We start from the raw sequence: 19,722 nt of genomic DNA, 5'->3' as shown, positions 1-19,722 counted from the left end.
GATCATTCTGGCTTCAACCTGAATAGGTTCTAGACACACGAGACAAGCACCTGCGTGGCCGCGTGATTAAGGAGGTCCTAGTCAAATGGAAAGACACCTCGTCGGAAGATGCAACTTGGGAACCAACCGCTATTCTTCAGCAGTTTCCGCAGCTTCAGCCTTGAGGACAAGGCTAGTCTTAAGGGGGAGGGCATGTTAGGGTCCCACCCTAACCCCCTTATTTATGTCAGGGGATCACGTCATAGTCAAGAGTCAATAAAGCCCATATTAATAATTGTAAGTGCTTAACCCGCAATTAATGACGGGACCACAGTTAGTTGCAAATGGGCGGTAGTATTAGTTAGATGGTAAATGGGCGGTAGTATTAGATAGATGGTATTAATAAAACCCACGATATTGGCTCGTGGTATTGCATGTATGAGTCATATATAAAGGATAGAGACTCCCTGCGAGGAGCATTGTGTCTTGTTTTGTAATCGAGCTCTGCTCTATTGGAGGTTGCCCCCTCGAAGAGGCCTGTGAACATTTCTCTCTGGATAATAAAATCATTGCTATTCTGTGCTCTGGGTATATTTTCTTCGCATATTTTGTGTTCTCGGTATCTTTTCTTCGCAAATTCTATGTTTGGGTATCGCTTTACAGGTTAAGAGCATAACAGTGGAACATGGAAGACTGCGTAGTGCTCGTCATCCTGAATTTGATGCAAATAGTTTTGTGCGAAACTAAAACTGTATGCTCTCAGAATCATGTTCTCTTCACTTTACCAAATAAGCAAATTTTTGTAAAAATTTGACAGCCCAGTCAGCAGTCCATACTACTGACTTGGTGCTAACTATGCAGGCCTATGTGGTAGATTGACTGGTCAACATACTCTGGTGAATCACGTTGTGACAAGTGGAATTTTTTTATTGCGTGTAATTCGACATTTTTGATTGGTCAGTTGGTGGCCAACCACGACTGACATGTGGCCCATCCAAAGGCCACCACGTGGTAGCTCAAGGGCCACCAAAATATTGGGTTGAAGTTCGGGCAAGAGTAGCAGGGGTATTACCTGCAACCTCACAACACAAGTCCAAAGCCTCCACCAATACGTCACAACCAAAGATCTTAACCCTTATAGTTCGTGACGTGTATTTAAATTCAATGTGTGCGCCATTCGAGAGACGGGCCAGCCCACAGGGGTCGACCCTTGGTCACGCAACCACCATATAACCACTAACTGGAGGGGAGTGGAGGCTCGACTAGCGGGAGTGAGCAATTGGCCTTAGCCCTCGGCATGTGGCCCCAATATGGCCCAAGTTTTTCGGAATTAAGGTGTTGGAGGCTATTTAAAGCATCTGACAAATTTTCCTAAAATTCGGCAAAATTATCACTCTATTAGCGCGTTTTGGGAAAAAATTGTAGTATGGTGTCGGAGTTTGGGGAATTTGCATTGTGATTAGCAGAAAACTTTGAAAGGTAATAAATTCTTTAGTTTTTAACCAAATTAGGAGTAGAAAGAGGCTACATAGGCATTTTTGCGCATTCTAGAGCCATTGGAATAGGTTTCAGAGTTTTCTAAGCGTTGTAAACTATTGTATTCACACTTTTAAGCATAATAGAGAGGGCCAAGCCATTGTAAGGTGGACCAAGGAGACGTAGCCCAGGAGGGGTGAACTCCTTCATCATGTGCTGTTGTGATACTATTTATGGTGATGTTTATGTTTGTTATATGTTGCTATTCAGTCATTTGTTTGTATTAATTTGCACATAAAATTTACATAAACACACTAAAAAACCCATGTTTAAACTTGCAATTAACCTCATGAATCCTTAAGCACTTTTAGCATATTCTAAGAAGGAATTTAGCACACAACAAAACTAATTTTCCCAATCAGATCAAGTTTGGTACCACAGCTCTTGGTTTTATTTGTGCAAGAAGAATTTAACTATTTGCAAGTGAATTTCATGCTTACAAGGTTGAAGCTCAAGAGAGGATAAGGGAAGTTGGTTGAAAGCCCTGAAGTTGGGTCAAGGAGAAGGAGTGCAAGGTTGCCACAATCTCCACCACCAGTTCTTCCTCAAGTTGCAGTTGAGACTTCAGTGAGCATGTCTCATGAAGGAGAGCCTACAAACATGACAGAGGATGAGAAGGTCTTTAGGAAGTATTTCTTTGATATGATAGAGAAGGTGAAGGTCCTCTATGTAGAGAGGAATACCAGACTGCAGGGTGGAAGCTCCAAGCCTCCTAAAGGAGAAGGTTCTTTAGATGGAGTAGGTAATGGAAATGGAAGTAAACCTCCACCATCTCCACCATCTTATTCATCTTCTTCTTCACAGGCATCTTCACCCTCTTCCACTAATACAACCCTTAATCATACTCATCAACATACCTCAAAAGGAACTGGTAAATCATCCTTGTTAAAACTTGATGTTAAATTTGAACTGCCCATGTATAATGGTGAAGTGAATGCAGAGAAGCTTGAAACTTGGGCTCGTCAGTTGGAGGTCTATTGCAGAATTTAAAAACCTTCAAGATGATGACACAAATATTCAGTTAGCTTCCTTGAGGCCGGAGGGTACAACACTAGTATGGTGGGAATCAAAGACACAAGAAGAGGTACAAAAACACTGTAAAATCTCAAATTCTTGGTCTAATTTCATTGTTGCAATTAAAAGACAATTGTACCCTCCAGCATATATGCAGAAAGCCATCATGAATTAGTATAACTTTAGACAACTTAAAGGTCAAAATGTGCAAGATTACACCTAAGAAGTCAGAAAAAGGTCTCTAATGTTAGGTGTAGATTTGCAATCACAAGACACGTTGTTGAAGTACATAGGGGGATTACGTAGTTACCTTAGGCATATTATCCTTATGTTTAATCCCAATAATCTAGATGAGGTGTGTGTGCAAGCCACTCATCTTAAGATAAGAGAAAAAAATATTCCATAAGAGGGTAGTAAAATTCAATTTAAGGGTAAAGGAAAAGAAACAAGTTTTAAAGGAAAGGGAAAGAAAAATGCATCTATTAAGAAGGAAGAAGAGAAATTAACATGCAATCGTTGTTCCAAAGAGGGTCATGATGAAGCTCATTGTTGGAAGCTTCATCCCGAAATGAAACCAAAGAAATTCAATAATGAGGGAAAACAAAAAATAGTTGCAACCACTTAATAGGATTTGGGATCCGATTCGGTTGATGAAACTAAAAATATAGCCATGGGTATGAAAGGAAAAGAATACATTGCTATCACTAGTACTTCAAATTTACACAATGAAACTCCAAATGAAAAGAAGAGGATAGAACTTTTTCACATAAGGGTAATCTCAAAACTAGAAAAATTGACACTCTTTTTTTATAGTGGCTCTCAAGCCAATCTCATCTCTGAAAATATTGTCAAAAGTTTAAACTTGGAAACCATTCCACATCATAAGCCATATCCTTTAGGATGGGTGAGTGACAATGCACAATTTCAAGTAACTAGAAAGTGTAAACTGAAATTCGCCATTACTGCAAATTTCATAGATGAAGTGGAGCTTCATGTTGTGCCATGAGACATATGTGGTATAGTTTTGGGCAGCCCGTATCCATATGACAGAAAAGTTATCTTCCATAGACATGAAAAAAAATACCATTTGTTCAAAGACGGAGTAGAATATATTGTGAGAGCTCATAGCAAGAAACTAAATATTTCACTTGTTAATGCGGGGCAGATGAAAAGACTAGTGAATTCTAGCAAGAATTTTGTGCTTTTAATGATCAAATCCAAGAATGATGTTGATAATGAAGCTTTTCAAGGTTGTGATTCAAGATTGAAATATGAATTGGTTGATTTTGTTAACCAATATGATGAGATGTTCAAGAACCAAAAGGATTACCTCCCAAGAGAGGAATCCAACATGAGCTACAGTTGCAACAAGATAGTCCTCTTCCTAACATTGGCATGTATAGGATGTTAGTGATGGAAAGTGCTAAAAATTAAAAAGAAAATTCAAGAGCTGTTGGTAAAGGGACCATCAGGCCAAGTTCTTCGCCATGTGGTTCACCTATTTTTTTGGTGCCAAACAAGGATGGAACATGGCGCATGTGTGTGAACTTCCGTGCATTGAACAAGATTATGGTAAAGAACCATTGCCCACTTCCTAGAATAGATGATTTACTTGGACAATTGAAATATGCAAAGTATTTTACTAAGTTGGACTTAAGGAGTGGCTACCATCAAAATAGAATTATTGAAGGATACATTTGGAAGAAAAAATTCAAAACAAACAAGGTTTGTTTGAATGGTTAGTTATGCCTTGTAATGCTCCTACTACCTTCATGCGTGTGATGAATGATGTGTTGAGGCCATTTCTTGATGAGTTTGTTATAGTCTACTTAGATGACATCTTAATTTTTAGTAAATCTCGTGATGAACATGTCACGCATGTGAGAAAATTACTTGATGTCTTAAAGAAAGAACAATTGTATTTAAAGATGTCAAAGTGTGAGTTTGGAAACAATTCTTTAGTTTACTTGGGTCATATTGTTGGAGGAGGTGAATTGAAAATAGATCCCTCTAAGGTTGATGTCATTTTGAATTGGAAAGGACCAAGATAACGTTAACTGAGGCTGCCCCCCAGGCGGTAATTGGCCACCTTGAGGTTGGGAAACGGGAACTGAACCTGACATCATGTAAATGTCTCCTACACCCAATGGTATATTACCACTGTTTCCAGCTAATAACCCATGATCAATGGGTTGAGGAGATGCCCCCGCAAAGGTACCAGAAAGTGATTGATACCCAGTGGGAACAGAAGGACCGCCGTGTAAGAAAGATTCAGGAGCTTGAGTAAACACGGACGACTGACCAGACATATTTACAGGAGTATAAATACCTCCAGGTGGAAAGGGAGTACGAGGTGTAGAAAAACCTACCCCTGAGTTGTCTAAATAATTGGTTAACGAAAGGTACCAAGTAGTACTTCTAGGAGGACTGTAAAAGATAGATTCACGCTCCCTGAGCTCAATAGTAAGTTGATCTTCAAGGTTAGAGACGCCTATTTCTTCCTCTGGAGCAAGTTCTTCAATAGCAATCAGACCAGTAGGAAGATTTTCGGTGATAACTCGTTCTACTCTTGGTGAATCTAGAACACTAGAAGTCAAAGTAACAGGTTCAGATATTTCAGGTTCTTCGCCTGCACCACTAGTAGATGAAAAACTACCAGCAAGCTCAGAAACTGTAACAGCTTCAGGATTATAACCTGTCTCTAGACTTTGGTAATCTGGATGGACTACCAAGGAAGATTCTCCTTCTTCAGGTGAACCTACTTTACTGCCACTAGGAGGAGTTACAAGGACCTTCAATCCTTCGTACTAACCCGGGACGTTTTCAGGAGATCCACCCCGTGATCTACGGAGTTTTCTCAACAAATCAGTTCCGGTGACAATCTCAGGTGACTTGCCCCGAAGTCTACGGGACTGTCTCGGTAATTCCTCCACAGCTAAAAACTTTTAACTACTACACACGAAAACAAAGTAAAATTTCAAATCAAACCACCTAAAGTCTCTAAAGAACCAAACAAATTTGAATCGCACGCCTAAAGAATCTAGGGCGTCAAACCAAGCACAAACAGTAGCCTTCTAGACTGAAAACGCTAGTTGGTGATGAAACCCAACATCGCCGGATTCAGTACAGAAGTGGCGGGTGGAACAGTTACCTCGGAAACCTGCTTAATGAATAGACCGGCACAAGTTCCTCCACTTTAACCGTCTCGAGTGAAGTGAACCCCCCGGAAAATACAAGTGAGTCTAGCCAACGTCTGCTCCAGGTACAGTGGGATCTTCCCTCCACCGTCACCTCGGTAGAATCCTAAAGATAATGGTCACTAAGGTTACCAACCGCAACAAATGCACCTGGGGGAACAGTTTACACTCCGACAGCACGCAAGGGCAAAGTATCAAGCTCAATCCCCTTGCTGGTTCCTTGACAATAATCCAAGGTTTACCGACAAGTGACCCTTGGCTCCTCGACAATGGTTAATCCGAGGTTTACCATTTGTAATACGTGCGTGTCTGGCGTCGTTCCCAACGAGAGGGGATTGATCCCCTCACTGGTTCGGACACGGGCTCGTGCTTCTCCTTTAAGAGGAGCTTTCCCAGAGTACAAATGAGACAATTGGATTTATTCTATCACAAGATAAGCTACTTGTTTGGTTTTGTTGTCTTGGAGAGTTAATTACTCTCCTACTCCAAGACACTAGCCTGATCTAAATTGGTGTTTCAGAGCCCTAGTAAATAAAAGTTACTACGTCGATTTTACTTTAAGCGTGAATTTTATGGTTTTTCTTAAAGACAAAAGGTAGCGGAAGTGAAACCAATGGTGTGTAGACTCGACTCAAACCACTACAAAGATGCACCTAAGATGATTTACGCTACTTTCCTTTTTTAATGAAATTCCTAACTAAGAGAGTTGAGAGATGCAAATTTTATAGAAAACAACTTTCTTAGTAAAGACAATCAAAGAAACAATTCTCTTTATCTTTTCAAGCATACAAACATGACCACTCCTTACGTGCACGAAAAACTCTTTTTCTTTCAAAACTCTTCAAAGCTACTTGAAACAAAACTTTTCAAAGGAGATGTTTTTGTATTTTCTCTTATTTAATAAAGCATATAAATCTATTTTAACGAAAATCAATCTCAAAAGCTATAAAATCTATGAAAACTTGACTCATAAGCAAATCAAAAAGGAATTTACTCTAAGCAAACCTAACGAGGCAAAAGCCTACAAAGATGATTCTAGGATGTTTTACTTGACCAAAATCAAGCCAAGGACCAGCTAATGCAGAATCAAAAGACCAGTCAAAACAAAACTCAAATCTTTTTGTTCTTTTTGTAAAATGGAATTCAATACTCAATCAACAAGCACTTCGAAATTTGCCAAAGAGACAACTCAAAGGTAAGTTGCTCTCACAGGTAGACTTTATGACAGGTCTGACTTCTAAGAAGGCTGACAAAACTAGAGAGATCTAAGGCTTGACAACTTCTACCGCCAAAGTCACTACAAGACCTACTCAAAAATCAAACCCTAGGGTTTAAACTTCTATGAAATCCACTAAAACACTCAATGTTATCGAAACAAGTTCAGGTGATGATCTTTGACAAGAGACTAATGGATCTGGGCAGTAAAAACTAAGAAAAAGCAAAATCTAAGAGAAAAAATGCAAAAAATGGAATTTTCTTAAATTTTAGCAGGGGACGCAGGCAACCAGTTAAGACAGGTGCGGGCCCGCTCTGTGCACACAGCAACAGTGCGTGCAGGGACGCACTGTGCAATACTCAGAGGGTGCGTCCTATTGGAAAATTCAAGAAAACCTAAATTGAATCTAACCCTAAGCTAACCCACCCAAAAACAAAGTCACAGAGCCAAAAACCAGAAAATAAATGACTTTTCTCAGAGCAAAGTTGCATACAAAGGAAAAGACTTTCACATCAATGGAGTCCCCAGTATGGTCGCCAATTTGTCAGGCGGAAAGAGTCGATTGTGCGGACACAACCAACCTCCCTAGGAGCCTAAGACTCTCTAGTGACAAACAAGACAAACAAGAGCAATCCTTCTCTAAACATGCATTTACTATATAAGAAATCAAGTGTTTAGATCCTACCTGTAGTCCCACGCTGTTGTAGCAGTCCAGCTCCGCTGATCCGGATGAGCTCCTCCTTCACTTTGAAACCTGCATCCACTAACAATCAAACGATTAAATATCACTTGATAATCTCATAGAATAAAACAGAACGCTCAATTCTTTTGGGATGAGATTTCCCAACAATCTTTTGATGCACTTAAACACGCGTTGACCCATGCACCGTTGTTGCATCCTCCCAACTACAACCAGGACTACTTCTTATACCTCGCAGCTTCGCATTCCACCATTGGAATGGTGTTAGTTCAAGAAGATGAATTCGGAGCGGAACATGTGATATATTATCTTAGTAGGACATTAAATCCCACTGAGCTAAAATATTCGCATGTGGAGAAATTGGCCCTGGCAGCTGTTCAAGCTGTCCAGCGTTTTCATCACTACATTCTTCTCCGTAAAACTACAATCATTTCGGATTGCAACCCTATGATTTATATTTTGACAAAACAACTTCTAGGGGGCAAGTACTCTAAATGGATCGTTATCCTGCAAGAGTTCGACTTGGAGTTTGAGAAGTCCAAGTCTAAGAAATCCTTAGTTTTTGCGGAATTGATGTGTGATTTCCCGCGTGCTGACACAGAAACTGTGGCAGAGGAGTCCATTGCGGACGAATCTTTGTTTCTTATCAGTACTTTAGATCTGTGGTACGGGGATATAATCATCTATCTCCAAACCCAAACCTTTCGGCCTGAAGCTTCAAAGTCGGAACGTCGAAAAATTCGGTTTCAATCCCAGCAATACAAGATTATTGGAGATACACTTTATCGCCGGGGGGTAGACTTAGTTTTTCGACATTGTTTAACTCACGAAGAGGCTGAGAGGGTTTTGAATGATTGTCACTCTGGAGCATGTGGCGGTCATATGTCTGGGTATGCCACAACTCAGAAGGTGTTGCGCGCTGGCTATTTCTGGCCGTCTATGTTTAAAGATTGTATCATTGCAGTCCGGAAGTGCCACAACTGTCAAGTGTTTGATCGCAAGATGCGCGCACCACCTGCTCCTCTCCACCCTATAATTTCCATTGGTCCATTCGCCAAATGAGGTATCGATTTTATTACTTGTAACCCTCACTCGGCCGGGGGGCATGCGTATATCATCCTCGCGGTTGATTATTTTACTAAATGGGCCGAGGCGATGCCTACATTCGACGCAAGTGGCAAAAAAGCCGCAGTTTTCGTATTCAATCATATTATAACTAGGTTTGGTGTCCCACAAGAAATAATTACTGACCATGGGAGCCATTTTCGAAACATCATGATGACTGAGCTTACAAGCCAGCTTGTTTTGCGCCACGATAGCTCTACTCCTTATTATCCGCAAGCCAACGGTTTGGTTGAGTCTATCAACAAAGTTCTGGTTATCATGATCCGACGAACCATTGGTATTCATCGGTCAAATTGGCACAACATGTTATTTTCAGCGCTATGGGCATACCGAACCTCAGTGAAAACTTCAACACGGTTCACTCCTTTCCAGCTAGTTTATGGCTTGGAAGTTGTGTTACCCATTGAATGCGAAATACCATCACTTCAAATGGCTGTCGAATTACTTCTAGCTACTTCCGAAGAGGAGAAGCGTTTATTATACTTAGCTAAATTAGATGAGACTCGACGTGACGCTGCATTGGCAATCGAGACTCATGCAAACCGAATGAAAGCTCAGTATGATAGAAATGTGACTCCTCGAAGTTTTTCGGAGGGAGACCTAGTGCTATTATATGATCAAGCTAACGATAAGCTAGGTGCTGGAAAATTCGTTCCTATGTGGCATGGACCCTACATTGTAAAGCAAAAGCTAGCAAAAGGGGCTTATGAGCTGGTAGATTTTGATGAGGACTCTTTGGGTAAACCCAGAAATGGACTTTACCTAAAAAGGTATTATGCTTAAATGGTGGGTATGGAGAATTTTTAGTTAGGTTAGGTTTTCTTTCCAGCTAGTATGTTTGTTAGTTTAGTCAGTGTGCTTAGCTTAGAGAGTGTGTTTTTCGTCGTTATTCTGGCTTATCTTGGTTTTACTCTTGATATTGTAGATGTCGACGCCTCTCCAAACATACATCGGATTTGCTGATGGTGCTTGTCGTAGTACACGGAATATCTCTTCCGCGGCTTGGGTTATCTATTCGCCCTCTGACGAGTTAGTTTCTATGCATGGGGTAAGCCTCGGTCAAACAACGAACAACATTGCAGAATACAGTGCAGTGGTTGAATTATTATCCGAATCTATTTCATTTGGAATTCGACGTTTGATAGTGAGGTTAGATTCTGAACTTGTTGTATTACAGCTTAATAGAGTATATGTCATTAGAAATCCTGTGTTATTAAGGTTATTTTTGAGAGTGCGTCTCTTGGAACATGAATTTGATTACATTGAATATCAACATATTCCAAGGTCTTTAAATACATTAGCAGATGCAATTGCTTCTCGAATGTTGGACAGACATTTACGATAATTATGCAAGTAAATTTAAAAGCATTTCATCACATATGTTAAACAAGATAAGCCGGTAATAGTGATATATATATAGATAGGAGTGTGTCAAAAAATATACATCGTCTTCGATCATAGGTTGAAAAACACCTTATGATCGGCAAAATGATAAGTACAAAAAGTCAAAAATGTCATATGTGTCTACAAAAGTGACTAGCCAATCACTGGTGGTGCTCCCTATACGACACCACTGCACGGGCTACCTTACACAAGAACCTCCTAAACGGTCCAGGGACTGCAACTACATAGCGCTGAAGTCTGATAGGAATATCATCTATGGTAGTCTCAGGTATATCCACCGTCAGGCGCTCTAGATCCTGCTCCAACTCAGCTAGTGACTCTGCAGCCGCGTCCTATGGAGCCGGTACCGGTGCAACTGGATGTCTCCTCTCAAAAGGCCGGAGGTTGGCTGGGCGCTGTGGACCAACATCTTCATTTTGAAAATTTTTACTGTCAGTTTTAAGACGATATATATATAAAAAATAAAAAAAATATATAATTTGAAAACTTGTGAAAAAAAGTACCTCTGTCATCCCATTGTTCTCCCTGTGGAAGAACCATGTCCGGATCACCTCGAAAATCTACTCCGGCATACGGAAAGTCCTGGATCGAAAAAACCTGGTCCTCTAACCAGTGAAAATAACTATCAGGGAATCGAACAACCGTCGCGCCCTCGTCAGGATGCCGGGCCATCACCGTAACCCATCGTATCAGCTTTGGCTCCCGAGGACCCAAGATTTCAACAGTGAGTTGCTGAGGGATCAACATCGGAACTCTCTCTAAGGCAAAGCTCACAACTAGAGGCCCATATCCAAAGGTCTTCAGTTGTCCGTTCTTTGCCCTAGTCAGTTGGCCCTTCATATTGGCCGACACAGCATCACACCAGTTGAAAATGGTGCCTTGGAAACAGTCAATCGCCATCCGCATTTGGGACCCGGTGGCAATATGTAAAGCGGCTGCACCGCAAATTCTGGTAACCGTGAAAGCTATAACCTTGAGTTCACGCAGAGAGATGTGTTTGATTTCTACACCTTTCGCATGGTGTGCATTGGGTATGCACCAATCTGCCCGGAGAATAGCAAGGGATTGGCCACCCGGCCTAGTCCCGGCTAGATTGAGTTGCTCACCCCTGTTTGGAAAGCCAGTGAGAAAGTATATGTCAGAGGGCTCTATATCGAGCTGGTGCCCTCCGATGTAAAATCATTGCTCATGAATGTTCCATCTCTCAACCAGCCACTCCAAGAATCTCACCTGAACCCTCATGCCAGGTATGGCCCGGTATTTATATAGTCCACATGCTTTTAGGGCATCAATGGAAGGTTGATGATTAATTGCGGCTAAATCAACGTCCTCGTGCTCTCTTTCTCTCCAATCCAACATGGTGAGTGCCCTACACACCAAGAAATGAAGATTAGAATTGATTTGGGAAAATTCAAATGGTTGTTTGTGGAGTTTGAAGTTTCAAATTCCGCCTTTCGCGGGGGACGCACCCCGCGTTTAGGACACAGAGCGTCGGGACGCAGCTGGCCTGAAGGTGGGCTGCGTACCCCGACCTTTTTCCTGTGTGGGAAAAAGTCGGGGGACGCAGGTCACCCTCAGGGCACCTGCGTACCCCGCAGAGCGGGTTTTAAAACCCAAAACCCCCCAAAAACGAAAACTAAAACCTAAAACAAACTTTTAATCGAATGAAATTGAAGAGGAGGATGTTGTGAAATACCTGGAAGAGACGGCGTTCGATTCTGACGGTCGGATTCTCCGCAGCAACCACAGGAAGTTTCTTGCCAAAAGCCCTTTTTTCAACCTCAACAGTAAAATGGTAAAAATGACATGGTAAAAAGTCTTTTTATAGGTTTTTTGGATGAGTGAATGCTAATTTTGTTCATTTTTCACCATGGAAGGATATTTTTCAATGCATTTTTTCCTATCTTAAACAGGTATGAGTAATGTGTCGTTTTTGTGCAGGACAAAGGGATTTAGAGGCAAAATTGTCATTTTTCACAAACCAAAATATCAGAGTCATCTTTTAAGCCCTTTTCTGACTCCTAAATCATGAAAAGATTGCCGAGTGTTTCTTTTACACTCGTTAAAACGGAACTAAAAGACGGTCCCCTTATAGCTCTTTTCTGACCGTAAAATCAGGAAAAGATTGCCGGGTTTTTGTCGTTTCAAACTCGATACTGGAAATAAAACGACGTGTCCTTGATCGCTTTTTACTTTTCAGGTCAGTGGCACTAATTATGAAAGTATTCCTTGGTCGCAAGATCAAGCGGTTCCCCCAGGTATTATTTTATACTTTTTCGGGCTTGAGGGACACAAATCTACGAAAAAGTTCAACTTGGAGTCTTCTTAAGTTTTTCAGACTCTCTAAAATTGAAAAACGCCGAGTTTCTCCTATACTGGGCTCGTTAAAATTTCACAGTAAAGGACCTGTTCAATTACAAACAGGAACGAACCACTCCTTCCTAGGGTTCGAATCAAAACTAGGTTGGACTCATCCGAAGGATGAGCTTATAATCAAGCATATGTTATCCTCCTCAAGCTTGTTAAAAATAAAGAGGTACTTGCCAGAAATGGTGGGGGGAAAGAGAGAAGAATGAGCCTATTTGTTATCTTTTGTCTCAGAAGAAACTTTATTACCACTCTTGGACACGACACTTTTCATTCACCTGGGTTGGGAAATCCTTTACCTCACAGTTGATCAAACCACTTTGAAAGTCTTCAGCCGGGTTCCGGGGATTAACTTTGAGTCGTTTATCACCAAACCATCTGTCGTGTCGTTATGTGTTCAAGAGGTCTGCAAACAAAACTTTCATATGCAAAATACTTGCCATCCATTTGACCATCCCTGAGTCAGTCCTTACAGCAACATTTCTTCAACTTGAACAATGATTTCGTGTTGTGGGCTTGCCTACAACGGGTCGCTTTCTATTGACATCAGCACATTATCTAGAGAGATGACTTAGAAATCGTCAGTACCTTGAAGTCTGCATGCATCAATGGCAGGTTTCTCGCCTTTGACGTCAGTTTACATCATTGACTTTCGATCAAAGGATTCCGTGAAATGTTCGACATCAAATCATTCATTCACATCTCATGGATTGTACTGGGTACTTTGAGAACCATTGACATTACTGGTGGTCTCTCTCACACTTGTTAACAGTTTACATCCTCGACTGGTAATCAAGTGGTTTCTACCATGTTCGACATCAACTCATTTATTCGCATGGCTAGAATCGTACCAATTCGGGAAGTAGAAATGAAGACCCTGGATCTAGTTTCCACCATCCAGGCTGCGAGGAGTTTTGTATTCATTATCTAAGTAGACTAATCATAAACAGATGGCTGCGCCCATACTGTGTCTACAAAAGTCTATGATTATGATGTACTGCAAGATCATTCCTGTATCAGAGTAGTTAGTCTATTAGTTAAAGTTTTGATCTGAGTATGGGAATGCCTACCTCAGTGATGATATAAATCTTATACATGTATTTTGTGTTGAAAATTGCAGGTTCTGACCAGGCTCTCCACAAGATAATCCTTGAAATGATAAAGCGCTTCACCCTTCCTAGATAATACAAAACCCTAATCTATTACAGGCTTCGCACTTTAGGGGGCAATCTGTTACACTAAAAAATGTCACCGTGGCTATTTACAGTTAGTATGGCTCTATCAACAGTCATGCTATCCTCTTAGGCAAGTCTTATGCCTTTGCTCTCCATGTCAAACTCCAAAAAGAGAGAAAGTCTTTATAAATGTATTTATCTCTGGGTACGCAGGTTCTCTCAACCTTACCTGCGGGTACGCACCCAATGTTCACAAAAGCTGCGTCCTCGGATGCTCTGTATGTAAAGGGGCAGGTGCGTCCCCCTGTAAAGGTCAAAATGCGCAAGTTTCATCTTTAAAAAGTTACTTATGGTCATTTCTAGAGCATTCTAGAAGGTTGTTCGACGTGTATTGAGCACCTCCAGATGGTTCATGTACCCCTACCAAAGAGGAACTTATCCCATCAATAAGGGAGCTATCCCATCCAAAGAGGGGATTATCCCATTGATGGTGGACCTGAATAACTTCCTCTAGATCACTATAAATACAGGCATTGGGCCAGAAGGAGAGGAGGTTGGAAGCTAAACATTTCTAAGGGTAGATGCTGCAGGAATTAGGACTCCCATTTAGAAGCTTGTGAGGAGAAATTGCCATCTTTGCTTGTTCTATTTGGAAGTGGGTGAGCTTTGTCAAAGTAAAGGAGAACTCTTGATGGACCCTGGGAGGGACTTGCACAACACCAAGGCTCAGGTTGTAATTGTTCCTTTTTTTACCTATTAATGCAAATGAGTCCATTCTTCTCAATAACTTGTTATTTATGAGTTGTTTCATGTACTCCTTGGTCTATATGTTAAATATGTTTTATTCTATGAGATTATCAAGTGCTATTTAATCGTTTGATTGTTAGTGGATGTAGGTTTCAAAGTGAAGGAGGAGCTCATTTGGATCAGCGGAGCTGGACTGCTAAAACAACGTGGGACTACAGGTAGGATCTAAACACTTGATTTCTTATATAGTAAATGCATGTTTAGAGAAGGATTGCTCTTGTTTGTCTTGTTTGTCACTAGAGAGTCTTAGGCTCCTAGGGAGGTTGGTTGTGTCCGCACAATCGACTCTTTCCGCATGACAGTTACTGAGGTAAGAAGTTTTTTGGGAGAAACCCAATATTGGAGGAAATGCATTGCTAACTTTTCTTCTATAACAACTCCTTTGCATGCATTAACTAGTGTGAAAAAGGTTTTTTAGTGGGGAGGAAAACAACAAAAGGCTTTTGATGCATTGAAGGAAAATATCAATTCAACTCTATTACTTGCACTTCTAGACTTGAGACAGTCATTTGAGATCCATATTGATGCTAGTGACTATGCCATGGGTCTATTCCTCATGCAACATGGTAAGCCTATTTGTTTTCATTCGGAAAATTTCAATGGTGCAATGATTAATTATCCTACATATGACAAGGAATTGTATGCATTGGTGCAAAGTGTGAAAAAGTGGAAAGACTACTTCATGGGTAAGGAAACAATCATTCACATTGATCATCATCCATTGCAATACTTGCAATCTCAATCTAAGTTGCAGCAATCAAGGCACTTCCGATGGATGGGTTTTCTTCAACAATTCCACTTGGTAATAAGGTATAAGAAAGGTATCTACAATAAAGTTGTTGATATGATTTCTAGGTCTATTATTAGTGTAGCTACTTTACTCAAGCATAATTATGTTTGGCATGAAAGTTATATTGACCAATATGCATTAGACAATGACTTTTAGGATGATTATGCAAGATTGAGTCAAGGTAACCAAGTAAAGGAATTGGATTATCATTTGCATGATAAGTTGTTGAACCATCTTGGCAAGATTTGTATTCCATAGGGAGAAAGAGTCAACATCATAAGAGAGGCACATACTTCTCTTATTGTTTTTCATTTCGGTGTAAGTAAGATGGCGACACATCTACAAAGGTATTTTTATTGGCCTCGTATGCTTGAAATTGTGTCGTTTTATTAAAGGATGTTCATTATGTGCAATCAGTAAGCCTAGCAATAGGAAGTTAGGATTGTACACACCACTTCCGGTTCCTTCACGAACGTGGGAGAGTGTTTCTATGGATTTTGTAGGAGGTATTCTATTGTCAAAAAGAGGTCATGATTATTTGTATGTAGTTGTGGATAGGTTCAGCAAAATCTGTATTTTGATTCCATGTAAAAATAAAATTGCAGCTAAACAAACTGCTCATTTATTCTCTCAGAATGTATGGGTGCATTTTGGATTGCCCACATCACGACTGGAAGGAAGTGGTATCAAAACATAGAACCACAGTAGCCATACATTGGCCTTACCCATTGCTAGTGATCAAGATTTTCGCTTTGTTGGTAATTTTTGGTCAAGCTTGTGGGGATTCATGGACACCAAATTGAAAAAGAGTACAACATTTCATCCATAAAAATATGGTAAAACGGAGATAGTGAACAGGATAGTGATACATCTTCTTCGTGGGTATTGCAGCAAGCATCCTAAGTTGTGGGATGAACATTTGCATTATATTCAACATGCTTACAACCGGGCCAAGCACTCTTCAACTCAAACATTGCCATTTGACGCATGTTTGGGATACTTGCCTAAGTCTCCTTTTGATTTCATTTTTTGAAATGATGTTTCTATTTATGGTCATAGTGACATAGACAAAGAAAGAAGGTTCATTGAACAATTCCAATTGGTACACCAAAGAGTTCAAGAACAACTGGAAAAGATCCACAACCAGTACAAAGCAAGGCATGAAAAGCATCATGTAGATCACAAGTTCCAAGTCAATGATGAAGTTTGGCTTCACATTAGAAAAGAGAGGCTCCAAGGAGAAGGTAAAAAGATAAAACCAATTAGATATGGTCCATTCAGAATTCTGGAAAGGATTGGTAACAATGCCTTCAGGTTGGATTTGCCTTCATATATGCAAATTTATGTTACTGTTAATTTTGAGAACTTAAGGTTGTATGAGCCTCCTTTGATTGAAGATCAAGGAGAAAATGTCAAAAGTCCTTCCATTGAGGATTTTTCTCTTGAATACCTTGATGAACTACAACAAGACACCATTCTTGACATAAGAACAAGGTCTTCAAAATGAGGGAATGTGGATTACCTTCGACTGGGGCTCAAGGGAACAAATCCTTCAAAGGTAAAATGGATCGAGATTGGAAAGGTGAGGGAGCTATACCCTCACCTGCTGGACAAACGAAAGTGATATTTTGGGGTCCAAAAGGCTTCTAGTGGGGAGGAATGATCAGGTGCTTAAAAATAGCTCAAAATTAAAAGTTATTAGATCGGTGTGTAACCTAAACGAATGCGTAGTTCTCATCATCCTGAATCCAATGCAACTTGTTTCACATGAAATAGACACCATATTTTCTCAGAATCATATTCTGTTTACTTTCCCAAACAGATGAATTTTTGTAAAAATTAGACAGCCCAGTCAGTAGTCTAAACTACTGATGTGGCGTTGAATGTGCAGGCCTATGTGGTAGGCTGACTGGTAAATATACTCTGACAAATCATGTTGTGACATGTGGCATTTTTATATTGGGTGAAATTCGACGTTTTTGATTGGTTGGTTGGTGGCCAACCATGGGCGACATGTGGCCCAACCAAAGGCTGCCACATGGCAGCTCCGGGGCCACCAAAATATTTGGTCGATGTCCAAGCAGCAATAGTGGAGGTCAAACATGCGACCTCACAACACAAGTCCAAAGCCTCCACCAATATGCCATAGCCAAATATCTTAACCCTTATAGTTTGTGACATCTATTTAAATTCAATGTATGCGCCATTCGGGGGAGGGGCCAGCCCATAGATGTTGTCCCTTGGTCACACAACTACCATATGGCCACCAACCAAAGGGGAGCGGGGGCACAGCCAATGGGGGCAGGCCTTTGGCCTTAGCCTCGGGCACGTGGCCTCCATATGGCCCAAATTTTTCAGAATTAAGGCGTTGGAGGCTATTTAAAGCATCCAACAATTTGGCCTGAAATTCAACAAAGTTGTTGCTCTATTAGCATGTTTTAGGGCAAATTTGTAGGATGGTGCCAAATTTTTGGGAATTGCGGTGTGATTAGCAGAAAACTTGGAAAGGCCATAACTTCAGTTTTTTACCAAATCAGGACCAGAAAGATGCTACATATGAATTTTTGGCATTTGGGAGTCATTGGAATAGGTTTCATAGCTTTATGAGCATTGTAAATTGATGTATTCACACTTTTGAGCATAATAGAGAGGGTCAAGCCATTGGAAGCTGGACCAAGGAGACGTATCCCATGAGGGGTAAACTCCTTCATCATGAGTTGTCATGATACTATTTATGGTGATGTTTATGTCTGTTATATGTTGTTGTTCAGTCATTTGTTTATGTTAATTTTAGCATAAAATTTACATAAAAGCACTCAAAAACCCATATTTAAACTTTCAATTAACCTCATGAATTTTGAAGCACTTTTAACATATTCTAAAAAGGAATTTAGCACAAAAAAACTAATTTTACCAATCATATCATGCATTGAGCACAAAGGCAGAGAAGGTGCAGAGCTGCGATGTCGGTGAACTTTAGCATAGAAGACTTGGCCATTTGCATCATGGTGCTTTGAATATCATGCAACAGATTACCATAGGCCTCCCTAAAGGAGCACTAGAGAAAAAAGATACGTGAAAAGGGTGTACCTTGGGGAATTAAACAAAAGCCATTTTCCATGATCGAGACAATAGAGCACATGCAGTCCTTGAAAGGATCCACTCTGATGTCTATGGACATTTCTCGATAACTTCCACTGCTAGGCACAAGTATTTTTTCATCTTTGTTTATGACTACTCATGGAAGTGCTGGATCTTCTCCATGTGGAAGAAGGATGAGGCTTTCTCCAAGTTCTTAGAGTTCAAGGAACTAGTGGATAAAGAAACGGGCAAGAAGGTGAAGCCTCTCAGGAGCAATAATGGAGGTGAGTACATATCAAATGAGTTTAAAAAATTATGTGCAAAAGAAGACATTTGACGAGAGTTGATAGCACCCCACAACCCACAACACAATGGGGAGGTTGAGAGGTAGAACAGAAGCTTTGTGGGAGAAGAATGGGAGATGTTTCATGACCAAAGCCTACCTCTACACGTGTGGGTTTAAGCATGCAATACAAAGGTCTATTTACAGAATAGGAGTCCTCATTGGATTCTTGGCATGATCACACTAGAGGAGACTTTCTCGAGGAGGAACTCAAATGTGTCGCAATTCAGGATCTTAGGAGCCTTTTTCTATTGCCATGTCTCCAAAGAATCAAGGAAGAAGCTAGAGCTGACAACATAGTTGGGGGTATTTTTATGCTACACAAAAACTCCTCACAACTATCGTGTTTATTTTCCATCCCTTAGAATGATAGTTGTGTGATGGGATGTCAAATTTGATGAAGAAAAAGCCATGGGGTGCTCTCTTAAGAGGGAGCCGCCAATCCCACCAAAGGAGGAGCTTTTAGCTCTAAAGGAGGAGCCTCTAGATGTTTTGGAGTAGCAACAAGTTGAGGATCAAAGGGTGGAGACAATTACTCAAGCAAAATCATCCAGAGAAGGTAGGAAGAGAACCAGGAAAGCTGAGAGACTTGTGCAGGATGTGAGGGAGAATGTGGGTGCTCCTTCAAATCAGTGCGGGCAGAGAATGTCACCATATTGGTACACTAACTACATGGCTCTAATGAATGAGATAGTAGAGATTGAGCCATCCTCTTTTGAGGAAGTAGTAGAGAAACCAGTATGGGTTGTGTTAGCGCTTGAAATTTCACCTCAGGCTGAGAAAGGCAAACTCCAAGGCAACATCAAACCACTTAGCCTCGTAGCTAGCCCTACGGGGCAGGAGAGGGCTCTCTCCGGTATATCTCGGCAAAGATCTTCAAAGGGCAGAGATAACCAATAAAGAACACTGATTTTAGGCTAGTAAACTGATAAAAGGTTTGATTTGAGATTTTTAGGATTTTGGTGGAAAATCGGGGAAAGGCAATTTT

Source organism: Pinus tabuliformis, chromosome 1_2 (genome assembly GCF_031772625.1).
Source record: "Pinus tabuliformis cultivar Carrire ecotype Pingquan chromosome 1_2, CPIR1, whole genome shotgun sequence".
In the NCBI taxonomy this organism is placed as follows: domain Eukaryota; kingdom Viridiplantae; phylum Streptophyta; class Pinopsida; order Pinales; family Pinaceae; genus Pinus; species Pinus tabuliformis.
Note: the sequence above shows the minus strand (reverse complement) of the source record.